The sequence below is a fragment of the Capricornis sumatraensis genome, chromosome 9 (genome assembly GCF_032405125.1).
Source record: "Capricornis sumatraensis isolate serow.1 chromosome 9, serow.2, whole genome shotgun sequence".
Lineage (NCBI taxonomy): Eukaryota > Metazoa > Chordata > Mammalia > Artiodactyla > Bovidae > Capricornis > Capricornis sumatraensis.
Window position 1 is genome coordinate 31319000 of NC_091077.1, and position 15698 is coordinate 31334697.

Below are 15698 nucleotides of genomic sequence, written 5' to 3' on the forward strand. Positions count from 1 at the left end.
GAACAGGAATACTATTACCTGTTCTGATGATCTCTTGGGGGTTGTTAGGATTACAAAAGAGATGATAGAAAATACTTGTGAGGTCATAGGGAAGGGAATAAAGAAGACAGGGAGAGGGGGAGAGGGGAAGGGAAGGGAGAAGGGAAGGGAGGAAGGGAGACATCTTTACAAACATGGGCACTATGTCCAAGACCAAATCTTTAAACTACTGGTTAAAGAAACAATCTGATATTCAGAAGTCATTAGGGAGACCCACCACTCAGCCCTCCACCTCTGTACCCCAATTGAGCACAAGCAGCTAGGAAAAGATCTCTGCCCTCAGCATGACTACAGAGTACAGAGCAAGGACAGAAAAACGGCACTGAAACATGCTGCTCAAAGTAATCACTTTCTGGATGAATTCTGTTGGTCATTCCCAGGACAAACTATTTTCCCTCTATTCTATATGCTTGTAAATTTCATTTTCAATCATCCTATCTTGTACTGTCACAACACACGCTTCCCTCTGGCCCAGCGGTGCTCTGGAGCCAGCTTGCACTGACTTGAGCAACCGTGTGCATCTCTTCCCAACTCTGCTCAGCGACTATGGAGCAGTCACTTGGAAGCTTGAAACTGGGTATCGCGAAAGTATTTACACGATGGAAATCAGCAAATGCTGCAACTCAGGGCTTTTGGTGGGGGAGGAACTGTTTTACTAGGACAATACTGGCCTGACCAAAAAATACAGAATAGAGTGATAAGATATGAGCTGGTATTTTACTTACAGAATGATAAGATCAGTATTAGCTATGTTTTTTCCAGTAGTCATGTATGGATGTGAGAGTTGGGACCATAAAGAAAGCTGAGCACTGAAAAACAGATGCTTTTGAACTGTGGTATTGGAGAATATCCTTGAGAGTCCCTTGGACTGCAAGGAGATCCAACCAGTCCATCCTAAAGGAGATCAGTCCTGGGTGTTCATCAGAAGGACTAATGCTGAAGCTGAAACTCTAATACTCTGGCCACCTGATGCGAAGAACTGACTCATTAGAAAAGACCTTGATGCTGGGAAAGATTGAAGGCAGGAGGAGAACGGGTTGACAGAGGATGAGATGGTTGGATGGCATCACTGATTCAATGGACCTGAGTTTGAGCAAGCTCCGGGAGTTGGTGAGGGACAGGGAAGCCTGGCGTGCTGCAGTCCATGGGGTTGCAAAGAGTCAAACACGACTGAGCGACTGAACTGAACTGAACTGAACCCTTTCAATAAGGGTATGTGTAAGCGGTTTATAGCAGTGTTAACAAGTAGGAAAGTTGGACCTTACAATTCCACCCAAGGGAGGTAAGCTTGGGGGCTGACACTTCCTATTAAACTCCTTATCCCCAGTTGGCTGTTAAGACAGGTAGCCAACTCAGAGTCCCCACACCACATTTTTCTTCCTTAAGAAACACCCATTCCCTCAGTGTCAACTGCAGTCAAACAGGCACCTCTGAATTTATAAAAACAAGAACAATAATACAGTAATAGCACAATAATATTGCTCACATTGGTTACCATTTATTTAACATAAATCTGGGCCAAACCCTGTTTTGGTGTTCTGCTTTATAAATGTGATCTCATTTAATCCTTAATATCATTCTTATTTCACTAATGAGAAAGTAAAAGACCAGAGAGGAAAGCAAATTGCTCAAAGCTGCTAAGGAATAGATACAGGAATCAAAGTCAGGTATGACCGATTCTGAAACCACTGGTTCTTCACCAGCACCTCTCCACAGTGCTGTCAGAATGCGGGTTTTCTGCTGACAGTTCTTAATAGTTTCCTAATCATTTATAATTGGTACATCCAACCTATAGAGCCCATAATATGCACCTCTTGGCAAGAGTTTTCTTGGGTTTATAATACACAAGTCATGTAGATTTTTTGGATAGCAGTCTTCTCCCTTCTCCTTCAATAATAATAACATACATTAAGGGCATTTACACTTTTGAATATCATAAAGATCTTTAAACATTCTGTACACCAGTTCAAGATGCCTTACAGGAAAGAGAAAAGGGTTGATACCAGCAGAAGCGAGGCCCCCATTCCTGACCATATTTAAGCAGAGACACAATGACCACCTGGAGTGAGTCTGTAGATTCTTGAAAAACAACCCTAAATAGCAGACAACATACAGCCACCTTAAGATTTAATTTTGCGGTAGGGAATTAAGAAATTGTCTATGTGATGCTATTTTTCAAATATGCTGACATAGTAACAATTTATGGCAAATACTCTTAGAGCCGAGGGCTAAGGGTAAAAATGGTTTTTAAACCCCCTTCTCTAAAGGCTTACATAAACATTTGTTTTTCAAAGGATTAGCAAACATGTAATATGTTCCTTGGCAGCACAGCAAAAGTGTAAAATATAAATGTCATTTTTTCCCTTCAAGGTTATTTATATATCTTGATGGGTGTCTATTAAAAATAGCACACATTAAAATAAAAGGGGAGTGAAACTGATTTTTGTGAATGTTGTCTTGACTGATGGATAACGCTTTTGGTAACCATGGCACAGTATGGCTAAGGAGGCACCTTTGTAAGACTGCCTCACTTGTCTACCGAGAACTACTGTGTGTCCAGGTCAGCAATGGACTCCAATGGTGATGCACAGAAATGGAGGCCCCTGTCCCTGCCTTCAAGAAGTGTGCGGTCTAGTTGTAAGAACACACTGAAGTTTAAGGCTATGTTAATATATATTATTTATATTACATGTATGGGGCTTCCCAGGTGATGCTAGTGATAAAGAACCCACCTGCCTGCCAGAGCAGAAGACATTAGAGATGTGGGTTCAATCCCGCAGTCGGGAAGATTTCCTGGAAGAAGGCATGGCAACCCACTCCAGTATTGTTGCCTGGAGAATCCCATGGACAGAGGAGCCTGGTGGGTGACAGTCCATGGGGTCGCAAAGAATTGGATACAACCGAAGCGAATCAGCACACACACACTCAAACCTATTATATATATACATACACACGTATATATCATTTAAGATAAATTTAAATAAATTATTTACTAATAACGAATAAATCATGAATAACACAATGTGATAAACTGTGTGGTCATGAGCACAAGAATAAAACACTCGAGAGAACAGAAGACTCCCTGTGGCCAGATCCATTTTTAATCTCCAGTTCACAGGAAAGGAAACTGAAGCATGGAGACCCAGCAGGAAGAGGTGGCACAGAACCTCAGACCTTTTGCTTTCAACAGATCTTTTTGAAAGAGAAACCGAAGGGGGAAAGCAAAGCTGACTGACTTGTGCAGCAGAGGTGTTAAGAAACCTGGGTGCCAACCCCAAGGCTCCCCCGGAACTGCAGTGATGAGCCGCTGAAGGCAGAAAGCCCCTTTCTGAGAGGCAGGAATAGGGCCCAGAGCAGGGGGGCCCAGGAAGCCCACCTATTATCCTCCTCCTCCAAGGACTGCACCTTCCCTTAAGGAAGGTAACTGTCCTGTGTACATTTCAAGGAGGAAAGGAAAAAAAAAAAACAAAAAACGGTTTCCTTTGGAAACTAAACACTGGCTCTGCCAATCCAACTTCACTGAGGTCATTTGAGAACTGAGGAGTTCAAAGGTTCTCCACAGCTTCGATTTACTTTGGCATAAGATTTAACAGAAAAAGAACTAAAGGAGAATTTATATGGCCCAGGCTGTTTTCCAAATCGCAAACTGCTAAAGTTATTTAGAATTTACTTTAACTTGCAATCACATGTAAAGTGGCTCAGATGTAAATGCTTTCCGTGTGGCTTAAGGCAATCTAGGTTTCCTCAAACGCACATGTGTGATTCTAATAGTAAAGATCTGGATTCGAAATCTCAGAATATTTACTTTGGGTTCCTCATGATTAGAGGCTGCTGTTAACTTTATGCAGTGTCGGGTGGGAGTAGAAGAAATAAAACACGCTGCCTTCATTTGGGCATTAAGTTCTCACAGTAGCGCTAAGATAAACAAATCTTGCAGGCTGAGGGAAGGGCATTTACTTCTTTAAATTGAGTATGTAATACAAATCAATGTCTTTTAAGAAGAGATGCCTGAAACTTGATTCTAAGTCTGGATCTACAGGAGGGCACTGATTTATTGTGATGATCAGGATAGCATGTATTGGGGGAAGGGCACACAGAACCTTCTGGAGGGTGGCGCTGCTCTCGCCAAGCAGGATAATTCACTAAGTCACAGAAAGATGCTGCTTGAAGCTGTCTGTGGCCAGGAACAAATTGATATTTGCATTTTTATATAGAACAAAATGGAGGAAATTACCAAATCCTTTATCTCATAATCAATGGCTGCCTGTAGGTTGTTTCAATTCTCTCCAAGGCAGTGATTTTGTGATTGGCCTGGGTAAGACTGAAAACACCCTAGCTCCAAATTGGAAGTGACTGGAGAGCAACTTCAGGCTGGCTGGGGCCAGAGCAATTAAATGGTAATTGCCTTTTAGATATACTAATGTTGCTAATTATATTAGTGTGCTAAGTGCTGGGAAATGCGGGTAAGAGCTCCAGGCCACTCTGGTGGGGAAAGGGAGCTCAGATTGATTAAGCCTGGCACTGAGCTGGACCCTCTGCTTATGTTCTCTCCTCAAATCCTCTCAGTAACTGAAAAGGAATTGCTAGCTTCAGTAGAGCTGAGGAACTTGCCTGCTTGGTTTCAGTCGTCCCTGATTGAATCATGAGTCCCACCAGGGTTACGGGGCCCCACAGAGCAGGGGTGGGCAGGGCCTTGAGTGGGAAGGGGGACACATACTGGATTCAAAGCTGAAAGAAAAGTGGTAGCAGAGAAAGCTGAGAGAATTGGAGAACCAGGCCGTGAAGAAACAGTCTGCTGGAATGAGGACCATGGTGAGGGTCTTTCCTTGCTGCATGTGGAAAGAAAGGGCCCAGGATGGGGAAACTTTGTGGGCAGAAGCTGGGGGAGCCTCTCTATCAGAACATAGGAGGCTAGGAGCTGCCATTGTCAAGAAGAGTAGCCCCCATGTCTGAGGCTGCAAGGCCTGCAGGAGCCGGAAGTAAAGTGGAGCAGGCACTACCTACACAGGACTTCTCTCTCTAGGGCAGCCTGTGAGAATGGCCAAGTCTGTCTGCGGGAATCCGAACATGTCCCTAGGGACCTACACATGACACTCTCTAGGCCAGCCTCTGAGAATGGCAGTCTGTCTCTAGGAATCCGAAGCTATGAGACCTGGGTTAAATCATGAACAGATTGTGAAAGGTTTGTCAGGTCACATCTGTTCTTAGCCTCAGATTCCTAATAAAGGTTTCCCAGAGACAATGAAAGTCGCTCAGTCGTGTCCGACTCTTTGCGACCCCATGGACTATATAGTCCATGGAATTCTCCAGGCCAGAATACTGGGGTGGGTAGCCTGGAGAATCCCATGGATAGAGGAGCCTGGCAGGCTACAGTCCATGGGGTCGCAAAGAGCTGGACACAAGTGAATGACTTTCACTAACACTTATATATTGGGCTTCCCTGGTGGCTCAGCTGGCAAAGAATTTGTCTGCAATGCAGGAGACTTGGGTTCGATCCCTGGGTTGGGAAGATCCCCTGGAGAAGGGAATGGCTACCCACTCCAGTACTCTTGCCTGGAGAATTCCATGGACTGTACAGTCCATGGGGTTGCAAAGAGTCAGACATGACTGAGTGATTTTCACTTTCTTTTAGAGACAATGAAATATATATAGTTCTATGTGTATGTATATAAGTGTGTGTATAAACAAGCATACCCATATGTTTGTATGCATATGAGGTGTGTGTATGGTGTGTGTAATAAGGTTAGCATAGGTCAAATGAAATCATGAACCCAGTCTGAAGGCTACAAAGTCTTGTGTAACTGCCAGTTTTTGCGAGTGCTTATTTCCGAAAACCATAAGACAGTCATAGAGGTGCTTTCAACTTCTAAGCGGAAGATGCTACATGGCTCTTTGCCAAAAGCTGGAATGCCAAATGCACTGTCTCTGCAGCCTGAGCTCAGTTCCTTGGCAGGCAGTTGTGGAAAACTACCCCCACCTTCTCCTGGCTTGACTCCAGCCCTAAGTCCCTTGGTCTACATCTCTATTGTTTAAGGGTTAAACCCATCACTCTTGTCTTCTTGCACCTGACTACACACATCCTCAAGTCTCACCAATCCAACAAATATAACCCATCCCAGGAATTTTCCTGGTGGTCCAGTGGCTAAGACGCTGTGGTTCCGATGCAAGGGACCCAGGTTCAATCCCTGGTCAGGGAACTAGATCCCGCATACTGCAACTAAGAGTTCACAACTGCAATTAAGAGTTCACAACTGCAATTAAGAGTTCACAACTGCAACTAAGATGGAAGATCTCCTGTGTTGCAACTAAGACCCAGCGCAGCCAAATAAGTAATAATAAAAAACCCCATCCCAGCTTTGGATTCCATCCCATCTCTTCTCTCCTTTCATCTGAACATCTCAAGAGGGGCATCTGCATTCATGTCTTTTTACTTCTTAACCCACCACAACTTTCTACTTCTTCTAAGGTCAGCTTCTACACTAAATCCAGTAACACCTGGACTTGTCTGATATTCTTCCTCCTTTTCCTTCAAGGGGCTAATAAAAAATTAGGTCAAAGGTCTTGGTCCACTGTTGCTATACACCAAAAACTAACACAACATTGTGAATCAACTATACTTCAATTAAAAAAAAAAGTCTCACAACTATGTCAAAGATCTGAACAAGAAAAAGTTGAACACAGATGCTTATTTTTTTAGATTAATTAAATGTGGTGGGTTGCTTTAGGACATTTTTCAGCTTCAAATCATTTAAAATCAATTTAGAGACGCACTACATGTCGTCAGCAATTTCCTGCACCATCCTAGGCGCTATGGCAAATAGGGATTATGTTTTCTTTCTTCCTTTTCCCCTTTGTACTTAAGTCATGTTGGACCCTCAGTTTAAACACTCAGGCTTACTTCTAGTGCCACATTCATTTCCCCTTTTCCTGGGCCTGACTCTTCCAGGTGAGGTAATGGGAGCAAATTTCAACCATCGGGGCCCTGGTCAGTGTCAGCCTCCTTCCACAGAGTCTCCCAGGGAAGGAACTCCGTCACTTGCACACCAAGTCCCTTCTGGGAAGCAATGACAACTGGTAGAACAGGCTACACAGCATGGATATGTGACTTCTTGAACTGATGGCAGAAGTGCAACAAAGTTAGGGAGACAAACAAGAGAAGTCATGGTACCTAGAAATGCAATGTTTCACACATAGCTTCTTTTCCTTTCAACCATATAGTTCATCTGTGACTCAAACCCTTATCAAACTTTCCAAACTCCATCCTCCAAGGTGAAGATCGTTGGAGCACAAGTTGCTACATTATTCAACTCATGTGCCTGCGTTTGTTATCATTATATCATTGGGGCGGAAGGGGGTTGGGGTGGAGCACTCCCAAGGCTTCTGAGCGTGGTTCTCGCCCAGTTCAGCCTCAGCTGGGCTGCTGCTTCAGTCGTCAAGCTCCAGCTGAGTCCCTGGCTCGCTCCCTCATTACCTAGTCATATGTCAACATTCTCCAGTTTCCTCCTCTCCCATTTAAGCTGATTCTGCACTTGGTAGCCAGTACACGTTCCTACGAGTTCTCTGACTTCACACATTCTATTTCTACTGATAAGCCTTGAAAGTTCCCTGCTCTAATGCACTTCAGTTCTCGTCAGTCAACACTGCAGTTCCCTGCACATCTTTGAGCTTCACAGAGGACAAACCTGGCTCTCCACCATTTGCTCCATTCCTGGGGTCAAAACATACCCCGATTTCTGAATTTCCAACATATCCCCTGTGGTGATTTATAGTGGTAGTCCTTGTACCTCAGAGGGCAATGACATTTATAGTCACCTCACACTCTTGACAGATCTCTTCTCCATCATCCAACGAGCACAGGCATGTAAGTGATAGAGACTTGAATCTTCATCTGTAAAACAGGAATTTGACCTCTGAGGGTTTAAAAAAATTTTTTTAAATTGAGGTATTGTTGACTTACAATGTTGTGTTAGTTTCAGGCATATAGGGCCTCCCTGGTGGCTCAGATGGTAAAGAATCTGCCTGCAATGCAGGACACCCAGGTTCGATCCCTGGGTTGGGAAGATCCCCTGGAGAAGGAAATGGCAACCCACTCCAGTATTCTGGCCTTGAAAATCCCATGGACAGAGGGGCCTAGTCCATAGGGTTGCAAAGATTCAGACATGACTGAGTGACTAACACACACCTAGCCCACATATAGCAAAGTGATTCAGTTATATATATATATATATATAAAAGTATCTGAATATATACACTTTTTTCAGATTCTTTTCCATTATAGGTCATTACAAGATATTGAATATAGTTCCCTATGCTATACAGTTCCTCTGCCTTTTCTAAAACCAGCTTGAAAACCAGAGATCAAATTGCCATCATCTGCTGGATCATGGAAAAAGCAAGAGAGTTCCAGAAAAACATCTATTTCTGCTTTATTGACTATGCCAAAGCCTTTGACTGTGTGGATCACAATAAACTGTGGAAAATTCTGAAAGAGATGGGAATACCAGACCACCTAACCTGCCTCTTGAGAAATCTGTATGCAGGTCAGGAAGCAACAGTTAGAACTGGACATGGAACAACAGATTGGTTCCAAATAGGAAAAGGAGTACGTCAAGGCTATATATTGTCACCCTGCTTATTTAACTTCTATGCAGAGTACATGAGAAACGCTGGACTGGAAGAAACACAAGCTGGAATCAAGATTGCCGGGAGAAATGTCAATAACCTCAGATATGCAGATGACACCACCCTTATGGCAGAAAGTGAAGAGGAGCTAAAAAGCCTCTTTGATGAAAGTGAAAGAGGAGAGTGAAAAAGTTGGCTTAAAGCTCAACATTCAGAAAATGAAGATCATGGTATCTGGTCCCATCACTTCATGGGAAATAGATGGGGAAACAGTGGAAACAGTGTCAGACTTTATTTTTTGGGGCTCCAAAATCACTGCAGATGGTGACTGCAGCCATGAAATTAAAAGACGCTTACTCCTTGAAAGAAAAGTTATGACCAACCTAGATAGCATATTCACAAGCAGAGACATTACTTTGCCGACTAAGGTCCGTCTAGTCAAGGCTATGGTTTTTCCTGTGGTCATGTATGGATGTGAGAGTTGGACTATGAAGAAAGCTGAGCGCCGAAGAATTGATGCTTTTGACTTGTGGTGTTGGAGAAGACTCTTGAGAGTCCCTTGGACTGCAAGGAGATCCAACCAGTCCATTCTGAAAGAGATCAGCCCTGGGATTTGTTTGGAAGGACTGATGCTGAAGCTGAAACTCCAGTACTTTGGCCACCTCATGCGAAGAGTTGACTCATTGGAAAAGACTCTGATGCTGGGAGGGATTGGGGGCAGGAGGAGAAGGGGACGACCAAGGATGAGATGCCTGCATGGCATCACGGACTCGATGGATGTGAGTCTGAGTGAACTCCGGGAGTTGGTGATGGACAGGGAGGCCTGGCGTGCTGCGATTCATGGTGTCGCAGAGAGTCGGACACGACTGAGCGACTGAACTGAACTGAATGCTATACAGTAAGTCCTTGTTGTTTATCTGTTTTGTATATAGTAGTCCAACTCTTTGTAACCCCATGGACTGTAGCCTACCACACTCCTCTGTCCATGGGATTTTCCAGGCGAGAGTACTGGAGTGGGTTGCTGTTTCCTTCTTCAAAGGATCTTCCCGACCCAGGGATCAAATCTGGGTCTCCCGCAGTGTAGGCAGATGTTTTACCATCTGAGCCACCAGGGAACCTGTATATAGTAGTGTGTATATGTTAATCCTAAATTCCTCATTTATCCTTTCCCCTTTCCCCTTTGGTATCTGTAAGTTTGTTTTTGAAATCTGTGAGTCTATTTCTGGTTTATAAATGAGTTCATTTATATCATTTAAAGTCTGCCTGACTTACTTATCTTAGTATGACAATCTCTAGGTCTATCCATGTTGCTGCAAATGGCATTATTGCATTCTTTTAGTGGCTGAGTAATAGTCAGATATATATATATATACACCACATCTTCTTTATTCACTCATCTATTCATGGACATTTAGGTTACTTACATGTCTTGGCTATTGTAAACAATGCTGCTCTGAACACTGGGGTGCATTTATCTTTCACATTAGAGTTTTATCCAGATATATTCCCAGAAGTGAGATTGCTGGATCATATGGTTACTCTGAGGGTTTTGTAAAGAGTTAATAAGATCATAGAGGCAAAGTCCTCGGAACAGTGCTCAACAGATATTAGTTGTTATTGCTTTTATTATTATTTTCACTACAGATCTACTACAATATCCCCAGTGATAACAACAACAACAAAAACTACTCAGTGTATCAAGGTCAGTGATGATTAAAAAATCAAGATTCTGCAGCTGGAATTGAAAACATTCATACGTTACCCTCCATTTTCCATTGTTTCCAAACTGTATCCATCCTCCAGTGCTAAAAAATTACAAGGGTCATCCTTTCAAAATCATTAACAGCCAGTCTTATAGAAGGTTAGAAGTTGACTGTGCTGACATAGGGCTGAGGAAACATGAAAGATCTTTCTCTCTTCTTCTATGTCTGGTCTGTCATTTGAAACTGATTATGTGGTAGTAGAAGATCAAATGATACTGATGGAAAAGCTGATCTGGAAAACCCAGGGGATAGCATGAGCAAACATGCTGAGCAAGATCATGCGGAGGCCCTTAAGGTCAGTCAGTGAGAGAGCTCTTCATCAAGGGATGACAGTAACTCCGCTCAGGGAGGCCTGCTTATCCAACTTCCCAGTTTCCAGGTTACAGAGGGATAGAAAAGTCATCATAACATGAAAATATTCATGAATGGGCTGCTTTAGCCACTCTGCCCTCACCATCCCACTCTGCTTACAAGCAGCATCTCTCTGTATCCATTAATCAACATCTGTGGAAACCAGTCCCACGCGGGCTGTGGGATGTTTCCAACCCTCCTTCAATGCAGCACGAATACAATGCAAGTGGATTGGAAGCAAAATTGCAAAGCTTGCAAAAGATCAGGATCCATGAAGTCTGAAATTGTGTTGAGTAACTGCTTAAAACACACATCAGGTCACTGGAAAACATTGGAGGGGTTAATAACTCCAGAAACACATGAACAAGGATGATGGTGTAACAGACGTTTCACAAGAGAACGATTTGATGATAAAAGGTAAAGATAAGGCTTTGGATAACTTGATGAAACACAAGGACCTTTTTTTTGTTTGTTTGCAAAAATGACCATCATTATGTACTACAAAGACAAACACAAAATAAAGGATGTCATGTAACATAAATGTATAATTTTGTTGAAAGAATTAACAGGCAATTCATTCTAACGATCTAACCTAGGTCTCATTAAATACAGACTGAGGCATAGATGGACTTATTTCCATAATTCCTACTTAATTTTTCAAGAGAGACTCGAATGATCTGAATTTTTTTTGTGTGTTTTACTATTTACTATGAAAACATGTTCAAGTTTTAAGTGACTTCACTTTTTAAGTAGGCTTTTATTCCTCTCCTGATTATTCTCAGATCATAAGGTCCTCTGGTACACATAATCACACTTTTTTTTTCATGAGAATATTTGGAGACACTACAAAATAAAACTTAAGTGCTAAGTGAAAGGGATCCAAAAAGCCATTTCTCTTCTTCAAGTAGAGTTCCAGCTAACAAATTTCATGAAGCTAAAGAGACAGTACTGTTTTTGAGCAGCTTCCACATGCCAGGCAGTTTACATGCCTAACTTGTAAAACATACAACCACCCTGCAAAGTAGTTATAACCATCCCCATTTCAGAGACAGGAAAACTGAGACATGGGGTAAGTGCCAATTATTAGTTTACAAAGCAGGGCATTGTTGGAGAAAGGATTACAATCTACAGTGAATAACATTCCTAGGCCCTGAGGAGATTGTGTTCCGGCCTGGAGGCCAGAATGCTGGAGTTGGTGGGAACCAGTAGTTTTCAGCTCAGTCTCTAATATAACCCTATTCATTACCAATCTTCTTAAGAAAGACACTTGCAATGTTAATTTCTGGGACTAGCTGAACAACTAGCCTGACGAGAAGACAGAAGGTCCAGAGCTCCAAAAGGCTCCAGGAATTCTGTTCAACTGGTGCTGCTATAGACAGCTGAAGCACTTCCAGGCTTGTTGTGGGATACTCTTTTGAAGGGGAAGGTTGGCTATGTTACTAAATATTTAGGTCTCAAGCAGCCAAAAGCAATTCGACATCAAACGTTAAAATTCAAAAAGCATGGTGGGAAAGTGTTTACAGGTGCTCCCTGGAACAATGCTTTCCCACTTCTGCATGAAAGAGCCTGGCCACAAGTACAAAAAAATCAACTCTGACTGCATAAAGAGGTGCTTAAAATCCAGCAGGTTCTCCAAGATGCAGCATGTTCCTTAACCAAGAATCCCTGGAGCACAGATCCTCCACTTAAGAAGCCGAAGGCACCATTACGTGTAGCTACAAATAAATAACAGCAACACATGCTAGAGACCCAGCTCTTTATCTCTAAAACTACAGATTCATGGGCTGATGAGCACTTGGCTTTTAAAGACATATTCTGCTCTACCTTTTTCCAAAAAAAATAAAATTAATATGACTTTCCTCTAATAGCTATTATAATTCTCTCATAAAATCTTATTAAATAAAGGTATTCACTGATTCAGTAAGCTTTGTGAAGAAAGGCATAGAGAATCCGCAAAGTGTATTTGTTCTGTTCAAGATTTAAGCATCTCATGTTGTCACTCGGGGCAAAAGAATATTCAATGTGAAACTACTCAGAAATTTAAATGCTGTGACATTATTTTGATAATTCAAATCTAACTAGAATCTAGGCTTCAGAGCGTAGTTTAGTAAATTATTCTGGGTTTAAATGATAGATTTCTCTGTCTTAAAACAAAAAGGACAAAGTACTGTTTTTGAAACCATTCTTATTTATATATCAACTATATGGAATCATTTCCTATCTAGACAATTGTATATTAAAAACTAAAAAAACACTTTATAAAGCGTATTTAAAGGTTTCAGATAATTTTTAAAGCATTAAGTTAGAGGAAAATCTTAAAAAGCAAAGAATCGGACTTATTTTTAATAGATGTAATTTGTTACAAGGAAGACACAAATTCTTAGCTCTGGATCACCTTACGTCTTATTACATATATCCAGAAGTTTCTCTGAGTTCAAAAGTTCATAGCAACAATTTATAAGGGTCTTAGCTCTGAAGCAAGCCAGGAGGAAAGTGCTGCTTTTAATCAACACTCAGCTACAATCCTTATGCTAAACATCTCACCAATCGGTGTGATGTAGAGTTGTTACATTGCCAAGACACCTCTCAGAAGTATGGTTTCCACAAGGTAAGTTCAGAAAAGTTACACAAATAACCTGCAGGTACATGCATTCCATATTTCTAACTTTTGAGAACTATAGCCTTAGAGAAAAAAACATTGTGCATATATCCTAGAGATAAGGAAAAGAAAATGATTTATTGTATTAGACAGAGACGGGGAAAAATGTGCTTTCTTCCTGAAAGTCTGATAATGTCTCTCTTTGTAGGCTCGAGACCCCAAAGTGAGACTCTAAGAAGAGACAAAAGGTGGCAAACACAGGGGAATTCGAAGGGATTCCATTGCATATAAGGCTTCCCTTATATATAAAAAAGAAATTTTGTAAGCCTGAAATTTAAGCCTGTTTTGGGGTACAGAAGGACTGGAGACAAACACTAAAGTGATAAACATATCTCTTCCTGAAAGATACAAGGCTCTTCTTTCCCTCCTCCTCCTTTCCTCCCTCTCTCCCTCCCTACCTCCCTTCCTCCTTCCCTCTCCCTTCTTCTCTTCTTCCTTCCTGCCATGCACTTATCGAGCATCATGTGTCAGACACAGCCACTGAGCATTCAGCAGTGAATAAGCAAGACAGGCTCACTGCCCTAAGAAAATTCATTTGTTAAAATATAGTTCCCGGTGTTATACAGTAGGTCCTTTTGTTTATCTATTTTATATACAGTACTATATATCTGTTAATCTCAAACTCCTAATTTATCCCTCTCCTGCCCACTTCCTTTGGGAACCAAAAGCTTGTTTTCTATGTCTGAGTCGCTTTCATAAATAAGTTATTTTGTATCATTTTCTTAGATATCACATATAGGTGATATCATATGATATTTGTTTTCCTCTGTCTGGCTTACTTCACTTAGTATGATAATCTCTAGGTTGCTGCAAATGGCATTATTTTATTCCTTTTTTATGGTTGAGTAGTATTTCATTGTGTATCAGTTCAGTTCAGTTCAGTCGCTCAGTCGTGTCCGACTCTCTGCGACCCCACGAATCGCAGCACGCCAGGCCTCCCTGTCCATCACCAACTCCCAGACTTCACTCAGACTCACGTGATGCCATGCAGCCATCTCATCCTCTGTCATCCCCTTCTCCTCCTGCCCCCAATCCCTCCCAGCATCAGAGTCTTTTCCAGTGAGTCAACTCTTCACATGAGGTGGCCAAAGTACTGGAGTTTCAGCTTTAGCATCATTCCTTCCAAACAAATCCCAGGGCTGATCTCTTTCAGAATGGACTGGTTGGATCTCCTTGCAGTCCAAGGGACTCTCAAGAGTCTTCTCCAACACCACAAGTCAAAAGCATCAATTCTTCGGCGCTCTGCCTTCTTCACAGTCCAACTCTCACATCCATATATGACCACAGGAAAAACCGTAGCCTTGTCTAGACGGACCTTAGTCAGCAAAGTAATGTCTCTGCTTTTGAATATGCTATCTAGGTTGGTCATAACTTTTCTTCCAAGGAGTAAGCGTCTTTTAATTTCATGGCTGCAGTCACCATCTGCAGTGATTTTGGAGCCCAAAAAAATAAAGTCTGACACTGTTTCCACTGTTTCCCCATCTATTTCCCATGAAGTGATGGGACCAGATACCATGATCTTCATTTTCTCAATGTTGAGCTTTAGACCAACTTTTTCACTCTCCTCTTTCACTTTCATCAAGAGGCTTTTTAGTTCCTCTTCACTTTCTGCCATAAGGGTGGTGTCATCTGCATATCTGAGGTTACTGATATTTCTCCTGGCAATCTTGATTCCAGCTTGTGTTTCTTCCAGCCCAGCGTTTCTCATGATGTACTCTGCATAGAAGTTACATAAGCAGGGTGACAATATACAGCCTTGACGTACTCCTTTTCCTATTTGGAACCAGTCTGTTGTTCCACGTCCAGTTCTAACTGTTGCTTCCTGACCTGCATACAGATTTCTCAAGAGGCAGGTCAGGTGGTCTGGTATTCCCATCTCTCTCAGAATTTTCCAGTTTATTGTGATCCACACAGTCATTGTGTATACATATAGATAAAGGGAATGCTCTAAATGTGCACTGTCTGATGAGGTAGCCATCAGCAGCTAGTACCCACTGAGCACCTGTAAGATGGCCATGGCAACTGAAGAACTCAGTTTTAGACTTTATTTCATCTTAATCTGTTATGTTTAAATTTAAATAACCACTTGTGACTAATGGCTACCATGCTGGACAGCACAATTCCAGTGGCTTAATCAGACAATAAACAAACAAGTATATGAAGTGTTTTCAGGTTTGAGTAACAGCAACAAAGAAAAAAGGCAGGCTGAGGTTGACTAAGGGGAGAAGGTTGACTTTTTAAATTATGGTGGATCAAGAAAGGGC

The 15698-nt window shown here is 42.0% G+C and overlaps 1 protein-coding gene across 1 annotated transcript in view; it reads right to left on the minus strand.

The window, feature by feature from the left end:
- Positions 1–15698, minus strand: part of SNCAIP (synuclein alpha interacting protein) — a 163394-nt gene that overhangs the window by 94752 nt on the left and 52944 nt on the right.